Raw genomic sequence first — 12,720 nt, 5'->3', positions numbered from 1 at the left:
GTTTAACATACACCATCTTTCCCAGTGATTTATTGCATTGTCTTCTGGGCAGAAGGTCTGATCAGTAAGCAAACCACATTGTCAGGATTCATGGCCCATGTTATAATGAATGCAGAAAGAATCAGTGACAAGCAAATCAAAATGAAAGGGAAGGGGGCAGGGGAATCAGTAGCATGTGAAATAACAGCAAAGTGGCCAAATGCTTAGGACCTTCAGGTAATATTTTTTATATATAATAATCATAATATTTTTTAAAATTTATATCCCGCCCATCTTGCTGGGTTTCCCCAGCCACTCTGGGCGGCTTACAACATATATAAAAACACAACAAAGCATCAAACATTTTAAAAAACAAAATATCCTATATAAGCAACAAACAAATAGAAACCAATAATAACCAAAATAACAATAATTGTGTGTTCAGACCCAGAGACCTCCCCCCTAAATAAATTCACACTTGACTCAAATTTTAGTTTTTGTTTTTGGCAGAATTTAGGCCACAACTTTATTGATTACAGAAGGTGAGTGGTTGCATAGGCTCTGGTTCGACTAGCTCCCTGCACCCTTGCAGGCAGCGCTGATTCCTTTAACGGAATACCCTTCACATAGGGATGGCAAGACCACTCTCCCATCCCTACCACCTGAATCAGTGCCTATCCGCCACACGAGCACCGCGCTCACCACCAACCACTCACACCTGTAACCAATCCCTTAACCCTGCTGACACGGCGGTCAGCCACAAATCATTCCCAATCACAGACAGATGAACCCCCTCAAGCCTGTAGAGGGACGCATCATGGAAGGTAATGCCCAGGTGATGGATCACTGTCCCACCCCAGGCCAGAACCTTCTTGGCCACTGTGCTCTGCATGCGCCTCCTGGCCCTCTCGGTGGCAGCTGGGCATCAGCTACCTTGCCACACACATCGCTGCAACAGCTGCAACCAAAAAGTTTTGAGTCCAGAAAGAGCTTCCTTCAACTCTTCCAAGTCCTCCTGCATGTGGGACCGCAGGCTCAAGCTGGGAGCTTCTGGCAAATTGTTCTTACCCAGCTGCACCACCATCGCCGCAGGCATGCCTTCTGCAGACACCTTCGTCCACACCATCAGGAGAGGCTCCACCCAACACATTCCTCGTCTGGACACCCAGGAGACACACACGCAGTCAGGGAGCCCCAGGCTGCATACAAATCAAGACTCCCCCCCTCCTGCCAGCCCAGTGGACAATGCTGTGCCTGACTATCCAGACGTGCAGGGCAGGCGGACCTAGGAATGAAGAAAACAACATTAATAACTGTACCTCAGTGCCGCATCTGAACATAACCTCTGTATGCATCAGATTTCCAGCAGCCCAGATCCTTGATCCTTTCGACGGACAGACCCCAGTGCGCAGCAGTAGTAGCTGCACAAATGCAGAAAGAATGAGGTGCAAACTTACTGGCCAGCAGGCCCAGAAGAGTCATAAACCTCGCTCCCTTCTCTCACATCCAAAGGACCATGAGCCTCAAAAACAGTAGAAGACATGGAGAGGCCAGGCTGCCTCCCAAAGTGCTGGGCCAGCATCTCAAGTTCTGTATTAAACCTAGTCATGGCAGCAGGGTCTGAACCAATATTAGCCATAATTGCAGTCAAGCGATCTAGTGTAAGCTGCGGGACCACAGGGGCCGGAGCTGAATGCAGGGACTGAGATAGACCTCTAATCACCCTCTTAGAAGGGAGAGCAGGACTGGGATTCCTTTTAATAGGCATCTCGATCCCTTCCTTACCCGGGGGGGGGGGTACTAAATCAACGTTCATGGGACCCACACCGTCTAAGATGGAGATCCAGCCAAAACAAGATGGCGCTCCTGCCAAAACTAGGCAGGGACGAACCTCTCTTTGCAAAGGAACCCAAAATGGCAGCTAGAATGAAAGAAAGGGGTTTCCTGCCCTTAGACAATACTCAACCAGCCTTTACTCAAAAGGGGGACACAGAAATCAGTATTGAAATGGAGAGGGATCTCTCAATGCAGCAAAACTACTCAAAACGCCGAACAAAAGCGCCCAGAGAGCAACAATCGCAAATTACCCAAAGTCACGTTAGCTAAAAAAATCAAACCCAAAGCTGGTGCTGCAGCCAAATTACAGGGACACCAGCCGAATGGGCAGAGATCAAGGGGCAGCGGTAAGCTCCGCAACCACGAGCACCCAGGGGCTAGAGCCCCCGTGGGGCAAAGCTCCGCTAGAAGGAAGGAAAGAAGGAGGGAGGGAGGGGGAATATGACAACTCAAAAGGGGAACAATAAAGAAAGCATTAACAAAAGGGGAAGAATAACGGAAAGAAATCACCAAGACGATCCGTTTTTAGCCAGTTGCCCCAACCCAAGAGTTGTTCCAGCAATGTCCCTCCAGCCTCGCAGGAGGACACAAAGTGGCTTCAAATTAGTGTGAAGGTAAGTACAAATATGCATCCATGAATACAAGGGAATAATACAAAAATGAAATTAAAGCAACAGCAACAATGTAAATTTTAAAAAATGTACTGCATATTTTGGGTCTATGGACTGCAATAAAGTTTTGTGTATGTGTGTGTAAATAAAAAAACAATACAGTGACATGCATTCCAAATTCTAGCATAATAGGATAGTGGATTTTTACTGTGGCCCTTATTGCTAATATAAAAAATATGTGAGTGCCAAGTCAAAACAAATTTATTTGATTTTTTTAATACCATAAAGAAATATCATTTTGAGTCACTATTTCCATGAGGGCTAAATATCACAGCTGTAGTCCAATGGCACACAGTGTAAGTCTCTCCAGTGTTTGGGCAATGTCACTGTGGCTGCAATGAACAAATGGCCAATTAATTGTTTCGCTTTTATTTTTGATTTCAACATCCAAGTGTTTTTAGTTTGCTTGGACAAAGGGAAGCAAATGCTTCAGTAAACGGAAAGCCACATGATGATTCCAGACAAATCCACTAAAACAACAAACTTTGTTGAAAAACTTTAAAATATAATACATTTTAAAAATAGAAAACAAATCTTAAATGTATGGGTAACCCTGGAAGGCATTGGGAGAAGGAAAGACATTGCTTTGCTGTCAACTTTGGTAATCTTCAGGCAACATTTGTATGGGGTTTGCAGTTTGATAATCTCCACTGGCAGCCTGGCTCCTTTGTTCTGAAACTAGACCTAAAGAGAAGAACTGAGAGCCTGAACCACTTCCATCATTGTTCAACATCTGTACAGGATTTGCAGCTGGATAATTCCCTATTGCATGACTGTTCCCCACTGCACACCAGGGAGTATTACGGCTTGATGCAATGCAGAAGTTACCAGCCAGTGGTGGAGGCTGCCTCATCATCTCCCCACCATAATATGGAACTGGGCAGTTGCTTACCTGGGATATCTCACAAAACCCAGTTCCATCCACAGCAGCTTGCTGGTAACAAACTGGATTCAACTCCTGGGAGTTCTGGTACTGCAAAGTATAGAGGTGCTCTCCTGGATAAGTGTTGCTGAGAGGTGGCTGCCAGAATCCTCCTCCTTAGCTTTCGGGATAATGGAAGTTGTGCGGCTAGTAGCTGCATGTGGATACTTGGGCTGCTCCCTGGACTGTTTTTTGGGCTGCTGCCCAGGCTGCTTCTTGGACTTCTTCTTCTGTCACAGTGGCTATAAGGAGCTGTAGCACAGTTCCTGATCATTATTTTGGAACCAGTCCTCTTTCTTCTAGCTCTTCTGTTCTGAAATCAGGTGTGCACGCGATCTTCTTCGATTCCGATGCACCTCTCTGGTCTCATATCTGGGGTACATAATATCTTCAAATGCCTTTTTCAGAAGCTAGACATGGACTTCCTTATAAGTGGTCCTTTGTTGCCTCTCTCTTCTGACTTTGGCGTGGCTTCCTTCTTGGTTGGTGTTTTTCATCCTGCAAAAACTTTGTTGAATTGTCTCTTTAAATTTGAAGGTTCATTATTGTTCCACAAGATGTGTATTTCTTTAAAGGCCAGAGCAAATAACGTGACCTAGTTTTACAACTGTGAAGCAGTATAGCAGGTGCTATTAAGTTGTGGCAATTAAGCTGTTGGGTGTGGTATATTAAGAGCAGCATGTAGCTCTCTCAGTACCCTGGTGAATGGGTCATACTTATTGATATATTGTAATTTAGTGTAAAAGGAGTTTTTGTTTTTGTTATTAAAACCTAGCAAAAGTTACTTTTGTGTTTCTTGAATGTGTGGTCTCCCCAGCACGCCTTCTGCAGCGAAACTAATCTGCAAATGACCAACACTCCTAAATTGATTTCCCCTTGAAAATGGATACTTGTTTGCCCAGGATCACTCTATTGTCTCAGTCATTTAGTATACCACTAAATATGCAACTTGAGCAGTAAGACTATCCACAGAGGAGCAGCAAAGAGGAAGATGGGTCAAAGGATTACAGCTTGAATGTATGAAGAGCCCTCCACGACTGTTCCGCAGGTGGGCTGGGAGTCTGATGGCATCTTCCCCCATCCTGATTGCTTGAGGCACTGGGACATGCAAAACTCACTGGAGGGGTGTATGAAATCCTTTCCTGCATTGTAGCGGGGGGGGGGGGGGGGAGTTCAGCAATTTATGGTGCAGTGGCTGTTGCTGGAAATGACCGCCCTCAATCCAGCTCCTCTGTCTCTCCACCATAGGCTCCAAAGTAATATATCCATTAATGTCAAATAATATCAAACATTAATATCAAAATGTGCACTTTGACAACCCTATTTCATATAATTAGATACAGATGGGAAGAGCAGGAACCACACAGAATAATGGTGTCCGACTACAAGGTAAAGTTTTCTGGGGACGACGACAAGGGTATGCATACCCCTAAACATTTTGTGAATCTAAGTTTCGCCTTATTGAGGGGCAGTATTTCAATATGAGTAGGAAAATGAGAATACTACACCTCTGAACAAAACTCTTAGGGGGGGGGGGGAATCCACAGCTGTAGGAAACAAAACTTTCATCAGATTTTAGTTTTATCCAACATGCACATATTTCAATCTCAGACCCTCCAAGTGTCCCTATTTTCCAGGGACAGTCAGTCCTGAATTTACAGAAGCTGTCCCAATTTCTGATTTGATCCCAGAATGTCCTGCTTTTCCTTAGGATGTCCCTATTTTCATCAGAGAAACATTGCAGGATATGGAGTTATCCTACCCTTGAGCCATCTAAAGGCAGTCCTGTATAGGGAGGTTTTTTAATGTTTAATGTTTTATTTTGTTTTTATATATATTGGAAACCTCCCAGAGCGGCTGGGGCAACCCAATCAGATGGGCAGAGTATAAATAGTAAAATTATTATTATGGAGTAGGACGTCCCTATTTTCATTGGAGAAATGTTGGAGGGTGTGCAATCTATGTTGAGTAGTTAAAGAGAGTGAAAACCTTCAGTAAATATGTTGTTTTCCTGCAGCTCTGAATTCTCATCTCCTTTTTGTGTTACCATGAGATATATATTTTTCTTGATGTGGGGAGAGGGTACTCATTACTTTTAAATGTAAACCTCTGTGAAAGAGACTGTGTGGTATGCATCTAAAGGGAAAACACATTGTCCTTGATGACTTGTGATCCTTGAACCCAAAAGAACAGCAATTCATCATGATGGTCTCATTGCACTTCCTTGACTTTACCTGTGCCACTAGTAAACTGTGGATTGCACAGGCTGATCTATGTAGGGAGCTGGCGGTGCTACTTAGGAGTAGGGCAGTCAACCAGATGACCTTTCCAGCACTGTACAGCAATGAAATAAATTTCAGCAACCTATCCTTTTGTGAAACTGAATGACCTGAATATGTTTTATGTGACTTTAATTTGAATCGGGGCATATCTCTTTTTCCCCATAATCATACTAGCATTTTGCAAACATATTTCAAGTAATGCTTTTCCACTGTATAATACTTTCAAAAATAAAGGCCTTACATTTGGGAATGATAAAGGTGAAAGAAGACCTGCCTATACAGTAAGATATCCTTTCAGCAAATATGCAGCTGCTGATAAGCAATATAGGTAAATGATATGACAAGGAAGCAAGAGGCTATTATAGTCTGTGCTGTATTATTACCTATCTGGAAGATTTATTTGGCCAATATACTGACACTGAGGAAGCTTGAAATAGTGCAGTGGGCATGCCGCAAAAAATATAGCACAGCGTATGCTTCATTAGTAGAGATGCTCCATTTTACTAGTGGGGATTGCAGAGGGAAGCGAAGCTAATTATTTAAAATGACAAATCTGGTTGGGAGGTAGACTCACTCTGTGCTTGTGATTTGTCACAGCTCCACATGATTGATGGGACCATCTAAAATTAGTGATAAGAGAACCTATAAAAATTTTGGAAGCGGCATTCACATTTTTTACCCTCCAAAACCAAATATATTTTAGATTGGTGTGGGTCCTTTCTCGTTTGTAGTGTCCTCTGGGTTTTGGTCAGTTTAGAGGCCAAGATCCAAATAATGACTTTAGGCCTCTTTGGTCTAAAATACCTTTTCTATTTTGAATCTTCCACACACACACCCCATGCCGTACCATACATTGCTTTCAGAAATCTCCTCCATTGCAAAAGAATATTGTCATGCATAATTAGGCACTGCTCTTAAAGAAACAAAAGTTCAAAGTATCCCTTAACTATAGGTTTCAAGAGTGCCAAAAGGATTTTCTGATTCTGGTACACTTAATGGGTCCTGGGCCCTCTGGCTCTCTGCCCCACCTGAAATCTATTCACAATAATTCATTTCACAAAGGCAAAACTTGCTGGAGAAGCTGAGTACAAGACAGAGGTGGGGTCTGAACCACAAAGCCACTCCTGCTGTAACCTGTACAGCCTGCTTCAAACTAAACTCCTATTTCCCAGACGGGAAATCTTGCCCAAGAAACTAAGTACAAGGTGTATAAGCCCCAAAACACAAAACCATGCCTTTTAACCCCCAGTCTTCTGCTGCAAACCAGACAACCATTTCACAGAGAGCAAGCAAATTAATTTCTTTAAATCACCTCTGAATAAAATCTTCTAAGATCAGCAATTCCCCCAAATGAAACAGAAAACAACAGAACAGTTAGTTCAACAAGGCTTCTGATATTAGTGCTGCACAAAATAATTATTCTGCTTTCTTTCTTTCTTTAACCATTGTCCCTCAATTAACAATAAAAGAAATTACCGGTACACTAGAAAATTATCATCAAGGTGAGAGAAAATTCCAGTGAAATTCTCATGGGTCAGGTGGCAGGTTTTTTGTTGCATTTACCATTATTTCAAGGTGGTTTGGGTTTTTTGTAAATGCTCTTTCATTTATTCGACAAATAATATGATGTCCTTGGCTAGGCATTCTTGTAAGCTCAGGAGTTCATAGGGGCGGCCTACCATGTTCCTGACAACTGTTCATCACCATACTTATTTTAAGTGGAGGTCTTTTTACTTCGAAAGATGATTTTAAAAGGTAAAGGGAATTTTTGTCCTTAAACACTTCCTGGCTTCCGTGCTTCAATTAAAATCCAGGGGTCACTTCTCCCTTTGGGCTTTTTCAGATCAGGAAGCATAGGCAACAATTAAGGATGCAGAGCTCTGGAACAACTTTTGTGGGGGGGGGGGGAGAACAGACACTGCTCCTCAGCTCCCTTGTAAGCTCAACCCAACACTAAGGCCTCATACACACTATATATTGAAACCAGTATTATACCAGTTCAATCAGGCATGGTTTCCCCCAGAGAATCCTGGGTACTGTCAGAATGGGGTGTAATGCCCATGAAAGCTGAAACTCTTAGACTAGCCATGCTTTTCTGGTTAAAAACTATTTTTAAGCAGGTATCAGATTTTCTCCTGACAATTTTGGAAGAGATGGACCCAAACTCATGGATGCATGAAATACAGTCACCTACCATGAGTTTGGGATTCTCTACCTCTTTTCTTTTGATGCAAGGTTTTGAGAGAGCTGAAGAATGAATACTTCAAAAGCTTAGGGACTTTAAGATGCAATCACGAGCTGCTGAAATCAAGACTTGTCAATCCAGTAATTTGTATGCTTCCTTTATTCCATTGAACTTATCTCTTTCAAGATATCTGGTAGACCTACCAAACGTTAAAATGAGGGTAGCCTTCACAGAGGCAAGATGTAATGTCCTTCCACTAGCAGATTGAATGGGCTGGAACAAAGGAATTCCTGAGAAGGAGAGAGTTTATGGTTGCAACTCTGTGTCCATAGAAGATACAACTCATGCACTCCTTGAATACCCTTTTTATAATGATCTTAGAAATAACTATATTTACCAATTGTTAAGATTACAAAAGGGAAGGTCATCCCTCCTTCAGAATATCTAATTTTCTTGCTAAGGCTCTACAAATCCATTGTATTAAACTTAAAGGGGGTTATGGGAAATATAAATCTCTGTTGTTGTTATTGTTGTTGTCGTCGTCATTTTCATATGTATAGTGGCTGTCTGCTAAAACACAGTAAACTGACTTGACGTCTTTGCTGATGTATGCTTACCAGAAATGGCTTCATGTTGGGGGAAGTGGAGGGATGAGAGAGTTCCTGATTTGGGCCTCCACCGCCACCGCTGCCACCTTTGCTGCTGCTCCTGGGAGTCGCAGAAGTCAGGGTGGTGGGGAAAGAGGGAAGACTATTGTGCTGGGTCCAAAGGAGGGAGCCAGGCCAGCCGTCCGGCTGAGAAATAGCGGCAGCACCAGCAGCAGTAGTGGGGGGGGGGGCAAGACAATGGGGTCACCGCCACCACCACCACTACTGTCCCTGTTGAGGGAGGCTGTGACTCTTTGGCCTGATGGGCCCCTAGCCATACATGCCAAGTAAAACCAAGAAGGAGGCTGCCTTATGCTGACTTAGACCATTACCCCAAGAAGCTCAGCATAGTCCCCACTGACTGGTAGTGGGTCTCTCTCAGCCTATTTGGAGATCATTACCTGTGATATATGTGCCTTTTTCTTGTTGTTGTCTCCTGCTGCCACTTCTCACCAAGCATTTATTTGCTAAACTTACTTGTTGTGAGTTTAAACTAGAATAATTTCATGTATATCACCTTTAGCTCATTCGAGCAAAAAATAGAATACAAATTAGACACATATATAGATGCTGAAACTACTGGCCTAATTATCTGAATGAGAAGAGGCTCATGCAAGATAATTGGTTTGTTGGACATGGAACTGGGGGTGTAACAGTTCAAGTTTTAGGATTCATTCTGGAAACTACCTATTTCTTATTGTACTTATTCTGGAATTAGATTGTTGTATTGAACCTCGGAGGAATGATGGGATCATGGATATATCTGTGCATTTAAAAAACATTTGAGAGGCTGTCTGGAGTAAGAAAAGTCTAAATGAATAAATGAAATTAGAACTCTGAGGATGAGTTCAAAGAGTCTTCGAAAGAAAATTAAACCCAGCGCTGACATGTCCTTCTGTTGTGCATGCAAATAAGAATTTTGGTATAGTAATTCCATATCTATAAGAGACAATGGTGACACATTAGAGTATAGGATCAGGAGGGTGATATTAAATTACCTCCCTTTCAAAAAGTGCCATGGAATTAGCCAAGTTTTGCAAATTTTCATTTAAATAGTATTAGACACACATTTTAAAATAGCAAAGTCTGTTCACTGCGTGCAACTGATTAAATGGAAAGTATAAATCCTTTTGAGCCATATTTGGGGGGGGGGGTTCTTTTTACACAATTATGGCACATCATTAGTCCACTACTGCTCTCAGAAATTCACAGAAAAACACAGACAGTTGGAATCAACAGACTGGAACCAGATTCTGGGGTAAACAAGATCTTAATATTTCCTTTTGTCAGCCGCTGTTTCTTAAAGTTGTGTCAGCAAAACTCCTATTTTCTTTCATAGAGGAGATCTGCACAACAAATATAAACTAGCTTAATAGTACAGTAGGGACGCAGGTGGCGCTGTGGGTTAAAGCCTCAGCGCCTAGGACTTGCCGATCGAAAGGTCGGCGGTTCGAATCCCTGCGGCAGGGTGCGCTCCCGCTGCTTGGTCCCAGCGCCTGCCAACCTAGCAGTTCGAAAGCACCTCCGGGTGCAAGTAGATAAATAGGGACCGCTTACCAGCGGGAAGGTAAACGGCGTTTCCGTGTGCGGCTCTGGCTCGCCAGAGCAGCGATGTCACGCTGGCCACGTGACCCGGAAGTGTCTCCGGACAGCGCTGGCCCCTGGCCTCTTAAGTGAGATGGGCGCACAACCCCAGAGTCTGTCAAGACTGGCCCGTACGGGCAGGGGTACCTTTACCTTTACCTTTAATAGTACAGTACTAGCTCCCAATCTAAGATCTGAAAACTTCCTAAATACAGACAGACAGACAGACTCTATGTTGCAACTTTTGACACTTTCATATTATTGGAACTGCAGGGTTTGTCTGTCTGTCTGTCTGTCTGTATTTAGTATACTGCCCTTCATCCAAAGATCACAGGGCACTTCACAACATAAAAATACAAAATGAAAACACAAAATACATTAAAAAACAAAAAAAAACCCAACAACCCATGTATCATAAACACATTTTAAAGGCCACTGAATGTTAATCAGCCAAAGACCTGGTTACAGAGAAACATTTTTACCTGGTGCCTGAAGATATGTAATGAAGGTGCCAGGTGAGCCTCCCTGGATAGAGCATTCCACAAAAGGGGAGCCACCACAGAAAAGGCCTGTTCTTGCATTGCCACCCTCCAGACCTCTGGCAGAGGAGGCACACAAAGAAGGGCCTCAGATGATGAGCACAAGGTCTGGGTCACTTTATATAGAGAGCAGCAGTCCTTGAGGTACTGTGGTTCTGAGCCAGTTAAGGCTTTATAGGTCAAAACCAGCACTTTGAACTGGGCCCGGAAGCTAACTGGCAGCCTGTGCCCTCAGGCCAGTATTGGTGTAATATATTCAAACTATATTGCCTCAGTGAGCAACCTGGCCACTGAATTCTGCACCAGCTGAAGTTTCTGAACGTCTTTAGAGGCTGCACCACTTATAACACATCACTTATAACCTAGATCAGATATGTGTGCAGCTGGCCTGCCAGTTGAAGCTGATGGAAGGCACTCTGCATCACTGAGGCCACCTGAGCCTCAAGTGACAGCAAAGGATCCAGGAGTAAGCCCAAGCTACAGACCCACTCCTTCAGAGGGAGTGTAACTTCATCAAGAGCAGGCACCCTCCCATTCATCTGGTCTAGGGAACCACCCACAAACAATGCCTTAATCTCATTATCTGGATTGAGCTTCAGTTTGTTGACTCTCACCCGGCCTATTGAGACAAGACAACAGTCCAGCACATCCATCGCCTCACCTGTAGCTGTAAAGGAGTAGAGCTGTGTGTGTCATCAACATATTGCAGAAGCATAGAAGCTACCCACCATTTCTTCTCCTAGTCCTCCTCCCCCATTCACAAAAATAAATGTAAATGAATAAGTTTTAAAATAGATATGATAGAAATATATTCACACCATGGCTCTCCCTTAACATTTTTAAAAAGGTACTCAAACAAGTACCAGACTATTCTCCTGACAAAGAATGAGATTTGAGGTATGCCTAAGGAAACAGCTCCCAGCCTGCACAGACCGTGCTTCAAGTCAGCCCTGCTAGACCAAGTCTGAGACTCTTGTTGGCCCTCATAACTACAGAGGGCTGGAAGTAGTTCCCAGAAGGGGATGGGAAAGAAGGAAAGTTTCTGTAGTTTCCTGTTGTCATCATTGGAATTACCCCCAGGAGAAGGGGGAGGGGCAGTAGAAAAAGGAGAAAATTGTGTCTAAGCAGCAGCAAAGGGAGACAATTGCACCTAAAAGAACCAAATTAGGGTAATATTCTTACAATTAAAGCAGAAAACCCCCTCTCCCCCTCACCTTTTCAGCTGAAATTAAAAATGTAGCCATTCAGAATAGTCCTCAGAAAGCAGATTTAGTGGGTGCTCTTTTTCACACTGATGAAAGAGCATGTGTTTCCCTTCATTCATTTAACAAAAAATGATTGTGTACACGCACACAATTTTTCGGTTTTCATATGAGGCCAAGTTAGACCACCAGTAGATAGACCAGAAACGTTGCTTTTGCCAATTCATCTTCACTCACTCTTTCTTCATTCAACCTGTCAGACGTTACTGGGGAACAAAGGCAACGCTGGGGCATGACAAATAGATCCTGTGATTGTTTCCAACATGCCACAAAAAAGTAGAACAAAATATCTTAATGTTTTCCTCTTTCCCTTCATCCTTCATTCAGCAGAGACTTACTGTCATTTGCAGAGGTCAGTGGCCTGTAGAGCATCCCGGGGAAGTGGGGAACTTTTCCCTGATTCTTCAAGTGCGACTTGAAAAGGCTCTAATATTTAAAGAGGAGGCATATCTGCACCACACATGTAAACTGGTTAATAGACATTTCTTCTCCCTGGGGAACCTTGGAAATTGCAGTTTTGTCATGTCTCTTCAGAATCTCTAAAAGAGAATTCTCACCTGCCCTTTTCATCAAGGTACAGTTCCCAGGATTCTGTGTGGCGGGGGTCATATCAGTTATTGGTTTTATTACTCATAAAACCAATGCAAGGTCTCTTCCAGAGTGTCACCATTTTGGGGTGGGATTCAACTACAGAGCAGCAAATTGAGGTTGTGCAATATTTGATTTGGAGGTTTTACACAACAAAACCATTTCTCCGAAAGATCATACTTTCTGCAGTAAGGAAAGTGATGGGGAAATACAATACCTAGAAAG

The 12,720-nt window shown here is 43.2% G+C and overlaps 1 long non-coding RNA gene across 1 annotated transcript; it reads right to left on the bottom strand.

Moving 5' to 3' along the window:
• Window positions 1-349: 349 nt before the first annotated feature.
• On the bottom strand, window positions 350-10,702 carry LOC307199699. Its single transcript, XR_013832139.1, has 3 exons — window positions 10,589-10,702; window positions 3,379-4,506; window positions 350-1,264 (listed from the first exon to the last, which is right to left on the bottom strand). It is a non-coding gene; the product is annotated as an uncharacterized lncRNA (long non-coding RNA).
• Window positions 10,703-12,720: the final 2,018 nt, after the last annotated feature.

The sequence above is a fragment of the Podarcis cretensis genome, assembly GCF_951804945.1.
Source record: "Podarcis cretensis genome assembly, chromosome: 12".
NCBI classification, from domain to species: domain Eukaryota; kingdom Metazoa; phylum Chordata; class Lepidosauria; order Squamata; family Lacertidae; genus Podarcis; species Podarcis cretensis.
Note: the sequence above shows the minus strand (reverse complement) of the source record. Positions and strands in the feature narration are given on the sequence as shown.